The sequence below is a fragment of the Canis aureus genome, chromosome 16 (assembly GCF_053574225.1).
Source record: "Canis aureus isolate CA01 chromosome 16, VMU_Caureus_v.1.0, whole genome shotgun sequence".
Lineage (NCBI taxonomy): Eukaryota > Metazoa > Chordata > Mammalia > Carnivora > Canidae > Canis > Canis aureus.
This window is the reverse complement of record NC_135626.1, coordinates 53294341-53310044: the sequence shown is the minus strand read 5'-3', so window position 1 is coordinate 53310044 and position 15704 is coordinate 53294341. Positions and strand designations below refer to the sequence as shown.

Here is a 15704-nt window from a genome sequence, read left to right as displayed (position 1 = left end):
AAACAAGGAATATCTGTGTTTCTTCTACCCCCAAACCATGCCACAAACAGTAAGGTGTCTGTAGCAGAAGAAAGTGATGGATGAAATTAAGAAAGTGGCAGAGCAGAAGAGAGAGAGAAATGAGAAAGAGCAAGAGAACAACTTCTATTTCTCTGTGACTCTTCATCCTTGTATCCTTGTCTTTCTTAGGTATGAAAAAAATAGTTTCACTAGTTTATGTTGAGTTCCTATCATTTACACCAAAAGGATCCTGATTTAAACTATGTTGGAGATCATGTGTGTAACAGCCTACATGTGATACTATAGTTTTAAACCCCTTCTTTGAATTTTTGTATTCTTTTATATATTATTATTCAGAGCATTTATGTTTTCTAGTCAAGTTATCTGCAATCACTCGCATCTTAATTTTATATTTCCGATAAGTTTAAATTATTATGCATTTTAGATGAAGCACATTCATTTTAACTCTTGAATATTTCTGTGTTCAGTCATTTTATTTTTGTTGCAAATGTTTTTGCATTTTTAAAATTTGTTATGTAAACTAACTCTATACAAAATTGATTCCATTTCTTTTAGTGAGCTTTTACTCTTTGACACTAACAGCAAAAAGATGTGATGGCTATGACGAAATGTTCTACATTTCATACATCATCAAGCAATGTTGCATCATGAAATACTTATCTGCATTTCTAATAATTATAGTTACTCATTTGCAAGAAATTGCAGGCACTTCTATTTTTTCTTTAGGTTGCTCCCACCCTTATGAGTTGGGACCAGGAACAGAATTCTGTAGCAGTTTGCTTTATTGCTATTTCAAAGCAGGTCTTTGTGTTAAGTACAATTTTCTGTAAGGATCACACTCAGGGTAGTCCAGTGGATTATGTCAGCTGCATGTAAGGAGTGTGACATTCATCGAAGTTTAATGTGTTTTCCACCTTGACTAGTCACTGAGTGTCATTCATGCTTTGAGCACATTTTTTAGGTTTCAGACATGATCTATCACAATATTCCTGCCTGTCCAAGGGATGGTGCCATTACTATGATTACCTTCTGGCTGACTGGCCCCATGTAGTTCCCAGTGTTCTTCATTATACACCAGCCCAGGTGCTTCTACTTGGAAATTCTAAACACACTGGAAATACATTGAGAATAATAAGTAGAGCTAAGAAGAGATACAGAGAATTAAGGCAGTAAAGGTTTAACTTCGTCCTCAGGTAAAACATCCAGCTCTCCAGGGCTGAGCAGGTTTTCTTCTCCCTCTGGTTCACATCTGCATGGGATATCTCATGGCATGAAAGCTTTCTACACATCAAAATGGGTTGAAAATGAGATTTTTTTGGAACGGATGTGCCTTCTGAGAGCAATTTTCCAAAGCTGTAATTCTTATTTAGTAAGGGATTCAACAGTTAGGAAGTCCCTAATGCCCAAGTGGTTGGGGTTCTCTTTAATTCAAGTTGTCAGTCACCAACTATATATGGTGATGAATGAAGAGAATGATTATTTTTATTCACATCTTCCATAGTAGATAAATATGTCCCACTTCATTTTTTACTCTGAGAATGGAACGTCAAGATTTATTCCTTTTGTTCTGTTGCTGCGGATTTGTTAAAGACATCCTGTTATTTGATGGAATTATTTTTGAGGGAAGGAAAATACCTTATATCTTACTCTAATTTGTACCAGATGTTGGCAAGAATGTTACAGAAAACAGGTTTCAATGAGAATGTAACTATATCATACCCTATACCATATAGTACATATTATACAAGTACCGACTGCAAGCTGATAATAAGCTCATTCTTAAAAATGAACTAATTAAATTTCAAGCTCACATTTTAGATATTGCATTTTTTATTAATAAAGGTAGATTTTGAAAAAAGAAAAGATTGCCAGTCATTAATCACTATATGGAAACTAGTATTACCATGGAGCTTGCAACCATACAGCCACAAGGAGGAGCTCAAGCATCAAATTAAAAATTAACACATCTGATTAAGTGTGGTGCATGCTGCCTTTGGCAATGATTTCAGGCAATATTTATTATATGGAGGTGAGGTGATCTGTAGGTCTTTTGCTCAGATTAATACCACTCTGGGGCATTTATGTTGATATACTGGTACTTTTCAGAACATATAAATGAATATAATAATATAGACATAATACGCTCTTTACCCAGCAACCAGATGGATCTTTAAAAGAATGCAAGTGAGATTATGCCACTCCCTGGTTCAAAGCTTTTCAGTGGCTTCTTTCTGCTTTGAGAATAAACTGTGCAGTCTCTTCTGTGGCTCTGCATCATCTGGTTGTGATGTCCCTTTCTGATGCCATCTCATGCTTATGTCCCCACAAATCTGCAGCCGTGGCCACATTTGCCTTCTGACACATTGTAGAGTAGCTTCTTTTCTTCCTTAGGTACTTCACACTTCTGATTTCTTTTGTTCTTCCAGGTTTCCAGGTTTTTGCATGCCTGAGTCCTTCTCATCCTTTGGAATTTGGCTCTAATGTCATCTTCTAGATTTATTTCCTGACCACTACTGAATATAGGTTGGCCTGCCCTCCTGCCTCTCATTATTCTCCATCCTCATTCTCTGTTCATTCTTTCTTAACTTTTTCTTTTTTAAGACTTATTCATTTTAGAGAGAGAGAGAGAGAGCAAGAATATGGGGGGAGGGGCAGAGGGAGAGAATCTTCAAGCAGACAGACTTCCCACTGAGGGCAGAGCCTGACAGAGCTCCATCTCACAACCCCGAGATCATGACCTGAGCTGAAATAGAGTCAGACACTTGATGGACTGAGTCACCCAGGTGTCCCCATTCTTTCTTAACACTTACACAAGCTGTAATTTCTTTCATCATTTATGTGTTTCCCACTTGTTACCTGACTTCTTTGTTTGAATATATATTAGAGTAGGAGCTTTGCCTGTTTTACGCTGCAGTATCCACAGTGCCTAGCACAATTCCAGGTATTAAGTATGTGTGCAATACTCATACATTGACTGAATTTTTATAATTGGAGTTTAATAGAACATGACTGGGTGTAGTGTGGGTCTGAAATCATAGTTGTGGAAACAGTTTTAAAAAATTAGTCTCCAGGACTCCTGGGTGGTTCAGTGGTTGAGCATCTGCCTTTGGCTCAGGTCATGATTCTAGGGTCCTGGATCAAAGTCCTGCATCAGGTTCTCTGCAGGGAGCCTGATTCTCCCTCTGCCTATGTCTCTGCCTTTCTTTCTATGTCTCGTGAATAATAAAATAAAATATTAAAAAAATTAGTCTCCTACCTCTGTGACTTTTACTCATAGTTTGAAGGGCCACTCACTGATGCCCCAACAATACACATTATATTCCTCCTGCCCCCAAGAAGAGGCAGCAAATGCCACACAGTGAAATCTAAATGGACACCAATATAGATTACAGCAGCATTGCTGGACAAACAAAATTAAAATTAAGCAAAATATGCTACCATCTTCCACTGCTATCTGTATTATTTGACCTGTGAGAATATGAACTTTTTTTTTTTTTTTTTGAGAATATGAACTTATTTCTGAGGAATAGCTTCTTTGGCCCAATCAGTTGGTACTTAACTGTGGCAGTGTCACACCAGTTTTGGAGGTACAGATAGGACTGGCTCTTGGTGATCCCATCTGTTAGATGCAGAAGGATATTTGGCTTGTTTGGAGCTGCCGGCCTTCCATACAGAGGTCTTTGAGAAGGCCCTCATATCTTCGCTTCTCCAAGAGTCCATCTTTGAGTATGGACAAGTAGGTCCCTTTAAGACTAGACCTCCTGATCGTGTGAATGCTCACAGGAAATTATTGGCTCTTCTAAAATCATGTCCTAGAACACATTAAGCTTGAGTTTCTGCCTAGTTTATTATTTCACTAGGTATAACATATTTCACTTTATGTGGGTTTGTAAATAATTTCTGATTCTTTCAGTAATGACCAGTAATTATTCAACCTTGCTAATTTTCTCCTTCTTCCCAGGAACCTTAGCCAAAGTAGTACATTTATTTATCAAGAAAATAAACACATGATTCTGGGAAATGTACTCATGGAAGATTTCCCAATGAAATATATTTGATTCTTTCACAGGACGGAAGTTGACACGTTATCTGTTAGGATGACCATTCCAAAAACCACACTTAAATATTTAAAAATTTGGAGAACAACAAAAGAAGTTAATTTATATTTTTTAGCATAAATTCTAAGGGATCACTTTGTCAGGATGTGGTATTAAAAATGTTCTTTTACTTTTGGGAGAATTGGAAAAAATAAACACAATTGAAATAGACTATCAGTTTCTTTGCACAGGTTATAACTTAATGGGGAACAGAGATAACCTGACACTATATGACTTATTTACCAGAGCCTAATGAGAGAGGAGACTAGGATTTAGGTGTCTTAATCTGTAACATTGTGCTACATAGGAGGTAGTTGATGAAGGTGCTGGGTTAAGATGTAATTGTTTCTGGGTGATATTAAGCATGTGATGGTGACATGCTTATGGTGTTTTATATTTGTGACCAAAAGACAGTGGCACTGGATGGGTCTTGTACCTTTAACTGTTGGTGTCACTTGTATTTCCAAGTATATGTGGTACTGTTTCAAGTTATCTTCAGCAGGTTGGTTACAAAAATGGCCTTGATTCTCTATACATCCCTAGACCCATATCCTTTACAGTGGGACTTTGCAATAACTTTCATGCCATTAAGAGTAGAGTGTGTTCCACTCCCTTTTTGAATCTGAGTTCACCTTCCCACTTGCTTTGGTGAGCAGAACAGGACTGAAATAATGTTATATTATTTCTAAGCCTAGACCTCAAGAAGCCCAATGTATTACTGTTCATGTTGGTATCCCCCTTCCTTTAATATGAGCAAGCCTGGGCTAGCCTGCAGGAAAGTAGCAAATCATTTTTGGTAGAGCTGAGTCATCCTCAACCAGCCAGCTCCTACTTAACCTACCAGCTGATTGCAGCCAATGAACAAGTTGGGTTGAGATCAGTCAAACCTAGGCTACACCAAAAGAACTGTCTCATCCATCTGTGGAATCATGAGCAAAAGTATATTGTTACCTTTTAAAGTCACTTTATTTTTTTTCTTTTTCTTTAAAGTAATTTCATTTTGAGTTCATTTGTTAAATAACATTATTGTGAAAATCGCTAACTTATGTATTACTGGACATATGTTTCTGGTGATAGTGACTATATAGTTTTAGGCATTAGTAGTTTTGTGGTTCTAGATTATATTAACTATAGTTTAAATAATAGTGGTCTTGTGGTTCAAGGTATAGGGTGCTTAATGACGATGGGATTTGGAGGTAATTATGGCAATATGACCAACATTTATGACTTGATGTTGGTAATGTTAATTTAGATGAATATGATATTTATGCTGTGAGGTAGCTGTAGGTGTTGGCAGCACTTAGTATTGCTACCCATAATATGTTGGACAACTCAGATTTTCTGCCACATTTTGCGACAATTTAATAACTAAATGATAGCTTTCAATGCCACTGTATTTCCAAGAAAGCCCAATACACATTGTTCTTAGTTTCTTGCTAAACTGGGAAAGTCGAGATATTGGTGGGCTTCTTTTCACTGTTATGTGTGTGCAAGTACACATGCATACTGCATACACACACACATACAGACACACACTAGAGGAACACTATGGGGGATCCTTGGATATTGCACTGTATATGTGGAAATCAGCCTTGGCTATGTCAGTCTGGGTCCAATTGGCACAGATGCCAGAAGGGGACACCTTCTTATACCTATTTCCATGATTTTTCGGAAAACAAACAAAGCCAACCAAACAAAAGATATCTCTCTGGGCTTCAATTCAGCTTTTATAAAAAGGGTTGATAAATTGGTATAAAAATATCGGTCCTTTAAAAAAAAAAAAATATCGGTCCTTTGTTTTCTTTGGTTAAGCATGTCTAGTGATGACAGCTATATCTATACTTCAGCAGTGGGGCAGTCTATGCATGGCACCGCAAACAGGAGAACCCTGATCCCATCACTGAAACAGTCCTACTCTTCCAAGTAGAAACTGGTTATGCTTGTATTTGTTTTCTACATAATTTCTTTGCCAATGTATCCATCTGAACTATGGGGCCCCTTTATCTCTGTAGGGATCCCTGTATGTTTTCTGAGGATGTTTCCTTTGTTAACTTTTTAGATAAGTGGTTAACAAAACTCTTTTGCTTTCCGAATGAGAATTTGTTAACTCTTTAGATAAGTGGTTAACAAAACTCTTTCGCTTTCGGAATGAGAATTTGACCTATGATTTGCTAATTTAGTTCCCCTGGTAACTTGACAATGACAGAATGTCAACTATGTTTCTAGGCAGGATTGCTTGTGCTAAAAATGATCTTTGGCAAATTGCATCTGGACTAGAAGGGTTATGAATGGACTATAAATACTTGATAGGGAAGCTATGCTTTGAGTGTCTTTAAGAATTGGGACTCATATCTGGGCACACATCTGCAGGGAACTTGGAAACTATGGATCCTATGGATTAGCAGGTTTTAGGCCATGGTAGATCCTGTACCTATCTGATGTGAGTCTCATCTTCTTGTATCTGAGCTGTTAGATTGCTTCAAGGACTATTGCACATACAAAACCCCTGAAGCTGCCCTTAGGCAAGCTCTGGTTTTTATCCTTTAACATAATAGATGGATGTCGAGCCTGGCCTATGGTAGTCTTGTGAGTCTGAATGTTTAGTTGAACCTAAAAGATTTGTGGTGGACACAACATGGATCCATAGGTCCAGCTGCTGATACACTCGGGGTGTCCTCTGGCTTGAAAAGACTCCATGCAGGTGATCTGCCCATGTATGTGTGTTTGGGTATAATTCATCATGCATGAGGTATATCCCAGGTGATTAAGTGTCAGAATGCTGTTCACCTGGGGTTTGTAGACCGTGGTACTGACATATTGGCAAAAGTGCTGTCTAAGCAATGTGCCAACCCACAACATCTCTAATTTGACTAAGAATATATGGAGAAAGGTTTTCTGGGAAGGAGACTGAGTGAGGATCTTGGAGGATGGGTATATTGCTGGCAGTACTGGCCAGGGATGACTGTTTCCTATTAAAACCAAAGAGCACTCACAACAATGGGCTCTCAGGAACACCCCCCCCCCCCCAACCCTGCCCCCAACCAATTACAGGAAAAACAGCATTAACATTCATCTCAGGCTTTCTTCTAACCACAAGAGGGCCTTATTTTGGAAGAACCAGGAGAAGTCCTGGCCTCACTGCCATGAATGTCTGCCCTTGCTTACAGCGGGGGTACAGATCTCTGCAGGATGTTTCAAGTATTCAAGCAATGGCTTCTGAAAGCTTCTGTCAGGCTTTCCTTAGGAAGAGGAAGCAGATGGCCACAGGCAGCTCCAGGCTTCAGTTTTACCAGCTTAGCAGTCATAGAGAGAAGAGCTTGCCTCCTTCACTTCATCCCATCAGGTATGCTGTGGCTGGCACTCCTGCCCTGGCTTGGAATTCATGGGCTGCCTGAACAAAGAGGCCATGATGGTGAAAGCTCTCATGTGGCTGCTGAGGAGCAGGCTGTTCAGGACATTTGAATCATAGGGCCTGAGAATGGAGAAGAGTGGTTTCCCAGAGGAAGATTGATGGGCTGGGATGCAAGGAAGTGGTACAGGATGCTGGGAAGGCTAAATGATAGTTCTCTACAACAGTATCTCTGAGCATCTAGAAAGAAAGTGGAAAAGCAATTGTTTGTATTCATTTACTATCATCTTAATCACCAAAAGCCACTGAATGGTGCAAGGTCAAAGACAAGGACAAAACGGGTTTATTTTATTTATTTTAAAGATTTATTTATTTATTTATTATTTATGATAGACACAGAGAAAGAGAGAGAGAGCCAGAGACACAGGAGGAGGGAGAAGCAGGCTCCATGCTGGGAGCCCGATGCGGGACTCGATCCTGAGACCCCAGGATTGCGCCCCGGGCCAAAGGCAGTCGCCAAACCGCTGAGCCACCCAGGGATCCCACAAAACAGGTTTTAAATATAAAGGTACCTTATTGTATGATAGAGTGCAGGTGAGAGAGATATGTGAAAGTTTTAGACATAAAAAAACAATAACTGCCATGATGTAGGCAGAAACCCAGAGCTTATAAAAACCAGCAATGATAGTGACAGCTCAGAAAACACTGGAGAAGAATTCTGGCATTCTTGGCTTCCAGCCAGTGGAGTTGAACTCCTCAAACTTCAGTGTGCACACTAATCATCTAGAGATCTGGTTAAAATGCAGGTTCTGATTCAGTAGGTCTGGGGAGGAGCCCAAGAGCCTGAATTTCTAACAAGCTCCCAGATGTCTCTGATGCTGCTATTCAGGGACCTGGCACTGAGTAGCACAGCAGGAGAGGGGTTAGGTCACTGCACTTCTGTTCCTACAGAAGAAGTGTTAGCAGCTGCCACCCAGAGACATTTGGGTGGCATTAGGTTAGCACAGAGTGTGAGAAAGCTTGTTGGAGGGGTCTCCTCTAAATGACAGTTCCTGGTGGGGCAGGTTGCATGACCCTGGAATGCTAACATTGGCAGTTTCTCTTTGTGCTGTGGCAGCATTTGCAGAAGCACATTATGCTGCTAAATGAATTATACACAGTGAGATAATCATGGACCTCCACTGCCAATGGGCAGCTCCCACTGGAATGAATTTGGAGAGGGAGAATATTAAAAAAAATAGCCAAACTGCAGGATAATGTGTAACCAGAACTATTTTCAAAATGAGCCATAAAAAGATGTTTGGAGAAAGTTAATTTTTAAATGTCTGCTCCCACTGTGTTGTATGGACTCCCTGGAAAGCTGAGAATATCATTCCTTCTGTTTCTATAGCTCTCCCCCAGGCTGTATTCAGAAAATATTGATTTGTTTCCTTGATTTGTTGAGCATCAAATCCAACAACAAGTTTTAACTTGCTTCATAGCATGCTTCATAGCATGCTCTTATTCAGATGCAGCTTAAAGCAAGGAACGCAATTGTATTCTAAATTGAATTTTTGTTTTATTATAGAATTGTCTCCTCAAAATATTCAAGGACCAATATTTGTAACCAGAACTAGAATGATGGGGCATCTGGGTGACTCAGTTAGTTAAATGTCCAACTCTTGGTTGGTCATTATCCCAAGGTCATGGAATCAAACCCTGTGTGGGGCTCCTCACTCAACTGAATCTATTTGGGATTCTTCTCTCTCCCTCTGCTCCTTCCCGACTCTCTCTCTCTCTCTCTCTCTCACCCTATTTCTCTTTAAAATAGATAAATAATTACTTAATAAAAGAACTAAAATGAAACAAAAAGAATTATGGAGAAATATAACTCTGGGAATTCAGGACATACTGCAATTTAGGAACTACCAATCTTTCAGGAAGTCACTGGTTATTTCAACTTTGAAATCATTATTTAAAGGCAGAAATTAGAGTTTTTGACTTAGACCAGTATGTTTAAAAAGGAATTGTTTAATAATATTTTAGGTTAACTTTTCTGTAGCAGCTAAAAGTTTTGAAAAGGATCGAAGGTATGTACAACCACTAAATCAATGCTTTTTCCTGTTTCACTTCACTCAAATTAAATGACAAATGGAATGCAATTGGCATAATGCACATTGGATTATTCCAACAAATAATATGCTCAGCAGTAATTCACCTGAACTGTCCTTAGATCTGTTTTTTTGTTGTTGTTGTTGTCTTGTCTTTTTTTTTTTTTTTTTTTTTGAGTGTGGAGTGGCTGGGGTTATTCCATAGTCAGTAGTTTCATTATGCATAATGCCTGTTTGTTCCTGACACTGGAGTATAGTGAGAAGGCAGAGTGACTTCAAGGAAAGAAAAGCAGTTTGTAACTCAAGGGCTCAAGTTTCAAGCTCTGAGCTTGATGAGCTGATTTTGTTGGGTTCATCTCTCCTCCATTTGATTTTTCTCATTCAATAGACATGCAAAGCTATGTCAGTGTTTATGCCTCACAAATATAATTTGCAAATACTTAGCAAATAAATTTAAGAAAATGAGATGGCAGCTGGTCTTCATAACTAGACAAATTACACTTCTTAAGGAGGCCTGCCCTGGCCACTGTATATAATACCTCTGCTGTGGGTCCCTGCTTCCCCCAAGTCACTGCCATCCCTTTCCCACTGCAGCCCTGATCTCTCTGACTCTGAACTATTTTTTCCAAGGTATTTTCCCTTCTCACACAATTTATCACTTTTAAATTTATTTTCCTCATTGGCTATCTCCCTCCTCTATAATGTTATCACTTATAAGAGCAGGAAACTTTGTATTGTTCACTGATGTATCCTGCATGCCTAGAACAATGCCTGCCTAGTCCTTGCTAGGTTTTTAGTGAAGAAATGACCAAATATATATATAGATACATGGACATATTTAAGGTTTAGAATAAGTCTATTCCTATTTTCTTAGACCAGGTTAAAATTAGGATATAAACCATCTACTTATGTCATATTTCAAAAATGATAAGGATATCATAAAACATCATCTCCTAAACTTTTTTCCAACCAAAGATAAAACATTTTTTTTTCTGCCATGGAACAAAAGAGACCACTTGGTTATGGCATTGATGAGAATCCATTTGATCATAGTAAAAATTTTATTTCCACGTAGATTAATTAAACCCCAAAGCATTCAGTTAAAACCAGGGTTTCACAACCATGGCACTATTGATGTTTTGGGTGGATAATTCTTTATTGTGGGAAGCTGTCCTATGCATTATTTAGCAGCATCCCTGGCCTCAACCAGCTAGGGACCAGTGTGAATGCTCCCTCACTCCCACCAGTTGTGACAACCAAATATGTCTCTAGCCAAATGTTCCCTGGTTGCAACCACTTATTTGAACCAATCAACTTAATTAATTAAATAGGATTATTAGCCTACAAAAATTTATCTTTAACCATTAAAGAGATAATAGCTGTCTGTCATTCAGCACTTATGTGGTAGACAGAATAGTAGCCCCCAAAGATGTTTATACCCTAATTCTGGGAATCTGTGAATATGTCATAGGGACTTGCTGATGTGATAAGGCTAAGGACTTTGAGATGAGGAGATTTTCCCAGTTATCCAGGTGGGCCCAATCTAATTAAACAAACCTCTTTTATAAAGTTAAGAGCCTTTAAAAAGAGAGAAATGTGATCACAGAAGGGTTAGTGAGATGCAGTGTGTTAAGGACTCAACTCTTATTACTTGCTCTGAAGATGAAGGAAGGGGGCCCCTTAACCAAGGAATGTAATGATCTCTGGAAGCTGGGAATGACCTTCAGTTGACAGCCAGAAGGAAAACTAGGACCTTGGCCCTACAACTACAAGGAATTTGAATGAGTGAGGAACACATCCTGTCCTCAAGCCTCGGATAAGGAATGTAGCCCTGTTGACATCTTGATTTTAGCTTGGTAAGACCTATGTGGGAGTTAGGAGCTGCTGAATCATAAGATATAAATTTGTATTAAGTCACTAAGTTTGTCATAATTTATTATAGCAATAATAGAAAACTAATATAATTTATCATGCTGAAACCTTTCCATCCTCCCATTTTATAGATATTATTGGCTGAACTATGTCCCCACCAATTTGTATGTTGAAGTCCTATCTCTCAGTACTTAGAAGGTGACTACATTTGGAGATCAAGTCTTTAAAGAGATTAATTAAGATTAAATGAGGTCATTAGGATGGGCCCTAATGCAATGACTGATGTCCTTATAAGAAGAGGAGATTAGGACACAGATGCATACAGAGGGAAGACCATGTAGGAGACATATGGAGATCATGATCTACAGGCCAAGAAGAAAAGCCTTCAGAAGAAAGAATTTGCTCATATGCAAAAGTGTTATTTTCTTTCCAAGATTACTTTTAGAATTAAAATGGACAATGAATGCAAAAGTACTCTGTCATGTGCGGATATCATGGAAATGTGAGGAGGTATTAATAAAATATTTCTACTGCAGGGAGAAGAAATTAAGGGAGTCTTGTTCTGAGAGCACCATTCAGACCTTCTTTCAGGTATTCTTAATAAATGTCCATTTTGAAACTCAAGAAGCAGTATAGGAAGTATTCTTTAACTAGGGGGAGTAAGAATGGACAAGAATCAGTATTTTCTTTCTGTACTTCCTTCTAAAAGATAATTCACATATATTTTATTGTTTGGAATTCCCAGTAGAGGCATTATCAAGTAGAGTGTTTAGAAGGCCTGTGGGAAGAACAGTAGCTGTTTAAAATAGTGTGTATGTGTGTGTGTGGGGGGGAACTGTTTACTCCAAGTTGAACTGTCTATATTGTCTGCTTTATTATGGGATAAGAATAAAAAACAAACAGAGAAACTTATGCTAAAGTTAACAAGATGGCTTTACCACAGAAGAGCAAGTCTGTGGTTGTGTGCAATATTCTAGGGAGGAACCATTTTTTGGTTTGAAACTCTGTAACTTTCTCTTTCCATAATATCTACTCTCACAAATGATAGCCCTTGTATGTAAGAGAACAGAAGCTTCAAGTGGCTGAAAAGGCTATCCCAATCCCATTAAGCTTGCTTCGTCTGTTCCTTTTAGGAGAGGATTTTACAACTGCCCCCATCCTGCCATCGAATTCCTGATGAGGACAAATTTAGTATCAACATGGGGAGCTAACATACTTTCTTGTAGATGTTACCGAAATAACATTACCTGGCATTAGCAAGTTACACACATGCTATTCATGTTCTAGAATGTCTTTTCCCTTCCACCCTGTCTTGAGTACTTCTATTCAGCCTTCTGAATATTCAGTTTAAGTTTCACCTTTTTTTTTTTTTTTTTTTTTTTTGGTGAATCCTTTCTCATCTTTCCCAGATACTATAAATTCCTCCTATCTGGGTGCCTACAATATCTTATTCAGATCTCAGATATACTATTTACTAATTTATATGATAATGATTTGTTTATCACTTTGTGTAATAATGATTTGTGAGGTTTTCAATGACAGGTGTAATTTAGTGTCCCCATCACTGTGCCTGGGACAGAGCAGGCATACAATATATCAGTTAATTTTGGATCAAAGGAAGGGTCTTGGTTAGTGTGTATCAATAGCTATTTTAAGTAAATAAGTTGCTGGCTTACAGATAACTGAAATTACCTTACCTATCTATACATAGCAGTCATATAAGTTGGGTCTTTATGTTCCCCATCTTATGGATGAGGAAATTGGGGCCTGAGGTTAGGTGATTTGACCAAGGTAATTTGGCTAATAAGGACCAAAGAGAAGTTTCAAATTTAGGCAGATGAGGTACATTTATATGGAGAGTGGATGATGGTGTTATAGGCTCAAGGCAAGATGAAAGAGTACTTTTTAAAAAAAGATATTTATTTATTTATCTGAGAGAGAGAGAAAAAAAATAGACGTTTTCTTTATTGTAAGCCACTGAACCTTTGGGATCGTTTGCAATGCAGAAAGAACTAATACACTTGGCCTTCTTTTTTATTTTTTAAGATTTTATTTATTTATTCATGAGAATACACAGAGAGGAGAGAGAGGCAGAGACATAGGCAGAGGGAGAAGCAGGCTCCATGCAGGAAGCCTGACGTGGGACTCAATCCTGGCTCTCCAGGATCAGGACCTGGGCTGAAGGTGACGCTAAACCACTGAGCCGCCCGGGCTCCCCTATGCTTGGCCTTCTAAAAGCACTTTAACCAAGACTTTCTGTTGGGAATTAAGATGGCAGAGAATTAGGGGGACTCTGGGCTTTTCTAGTCCCTTAAACACAGCTGTATTGAGGTCAGGTCACTTAGAACACCCAGGAAATAGATCCAAGGACTGGGAGAAGGATCTCCATGGCTGGCGGGAGACTGTGTGGCAGATATGAGGTACAAGGAAGCGAATTCGGGGAGAGGAAAACTTTCACAAGTGCCAGGGAGAGGAGGGAATCCTTTCACAGAGAGAGAAAAGGGAGAAAAATAGAGAGAGGTTGAGTGTGGCCTCAGTCTACACAAGGTGGAATCCTCTTCAGAGGACTGATTAAGGAGCGAGAGGTACTGAGTGTCGCAGGTTTTTTGCAAACAGCATGTAGAGCTCACACTCTGAAGATTTGGAAATGTGGGACTTTTGCCAGAGCAGAGCTGTAATGTGAGCTCCTGGAGAGAAGGAGGGTGCTGTCCTCGGAGTGCACACATTGGTGTAGGGGTCTCCTGGATCGCATTGGGAGACAATGTACCCCTTCCTGGAGTGCATTTGGAAGAAGGTATAGTGCCTCTTCAAGGACAAGAGACCCTGAGGGCACCAGCACAAGGGCCTTCATGAGCAGGGAACAGAGGCCATGCACAGAGGGTGGATAACGGGGTTGCTGCTTTTCTTGCAGTGCCACACCATAGATTTTGTGTTATGTGCAGGCATGGGACTGAGGGTTTTTCTGGGACAGAGGATACCAGACATAGGGCAGCAAGGCTATCCTCTGGAGGAGAAGAGTGGTTCCACAGGGTGCCAGCTCCTTTATGGTTTGGCATTTTGAATCGCAGATGTGTGCCAAAAATAAAACGCAGGACAGCTATGGCGCTGGGTGGCTCATGACCCTCCCTATTCTGTGAGGGCTTCTTGAACTGCAGGGTGTGTGAGGTCTCTTGTCTGAGGACAAGAGAGTGGGGTGGAGACATTATCTACCTCACCACCAACAGAGTGAGACTTCAGAGAGCAACACAGGGGCCCCCAGTGGAGGTGGGTATCACTTAACACCAAACACTGCCCCCCCTGTACCTAGAAAGAGCATATTTACTATAACAGGCTTTTTTCTTCTTATCCAAGCTTATTTTAACAAACAAATCAAACCACACCTCGTTAAAGTTCTGAACATTTCCCATTGCAAGCAAGGAGGAGCTCTGAAGAGGCCTGACCAGAGGGAAAGAGCAGCCAAAACACAACAGCAGAGTGCACACAGTGTACAACAGAAACACTTCCTGAAGTTTCAGGCCCTGGATAATGTATGATCCCTTTTTAATATAGCATTACTCTTGGGTACAGGAAACATAAGAAACTTTCAAAATAACCAAAGACAGAAACTTAGGCAAAATAACAAGATGGAGGAATTCTCCCTAAAAGAAAGGTCAAGAAGGAGTCATAGCCAGATGATTGCTCAAAAGATCTCTGTACAAGCAGTATCTCTGAACAAGAATTTAGAACAACAGTCATGAGATTACTGGCTGGAAAAACAAAACTGGAGACATCATGATTTCGGGTTTCAAGCTATATTACAAAGTGGCAGTTGTCAAGACAGTATGTCCTGGTGCAAAAAGAGACACCCAGACCAATGGAACAGAATAGAGAACCCAGAAATGGACCCTCAATTCTATGGTCAACTAATCTTTGACAAAGCTGGAAAGAATATGAAATGGAAAAAAGTCTCTTCAACAAAAGGTGTTGGGAAAATTGGACAGCCACGTGCAAAAGAATGAAAAAGAAAGAAGAAAAAAGAAGAAACCACTTTCTTATACCATACACAAACATAAGTTCAAAATGGGTAAAAAACCTAAATGTGAAACAGGAATCCATCAAACACAGGCAGAAGCCTCTTTGACCTTAGCCATAGCAACTTTTATTTATTTATTTATTTATTTATTTATTTATTTATTTATTTATTTATTTATTCATTCATTCATTCATTCATCCATCTATTTATTTATTTATTTATTTATTTATTTATTTATTTATTTAATTTGTTTTATTTTTTGC

At 39.1% G+C, this 15704-nt stretch overlaps 1 long non-coding RNA gene across 1 annotated transcript in view; it reads left to right on the top strand.

Moving 5' to 3' along the window:
* Nucleotides 1-15704, top strand: part of LOC144286925 (uncharacterized) — a 38858-nt gene that overhangs the window by 12621 nt on the left and 10533 nt on the right. The window contains exons 2-3 of the long non-coding RNA XR_013354871.1: nt 7861-8035; nt 11966-12020. This is a non-coding gene — a long non-coding RNA (uncharacterized LOC144286925). The remainder of the gene's footprint in view (nt 1-7860; nt 8036-11965; nt 12021-15704) is intronic.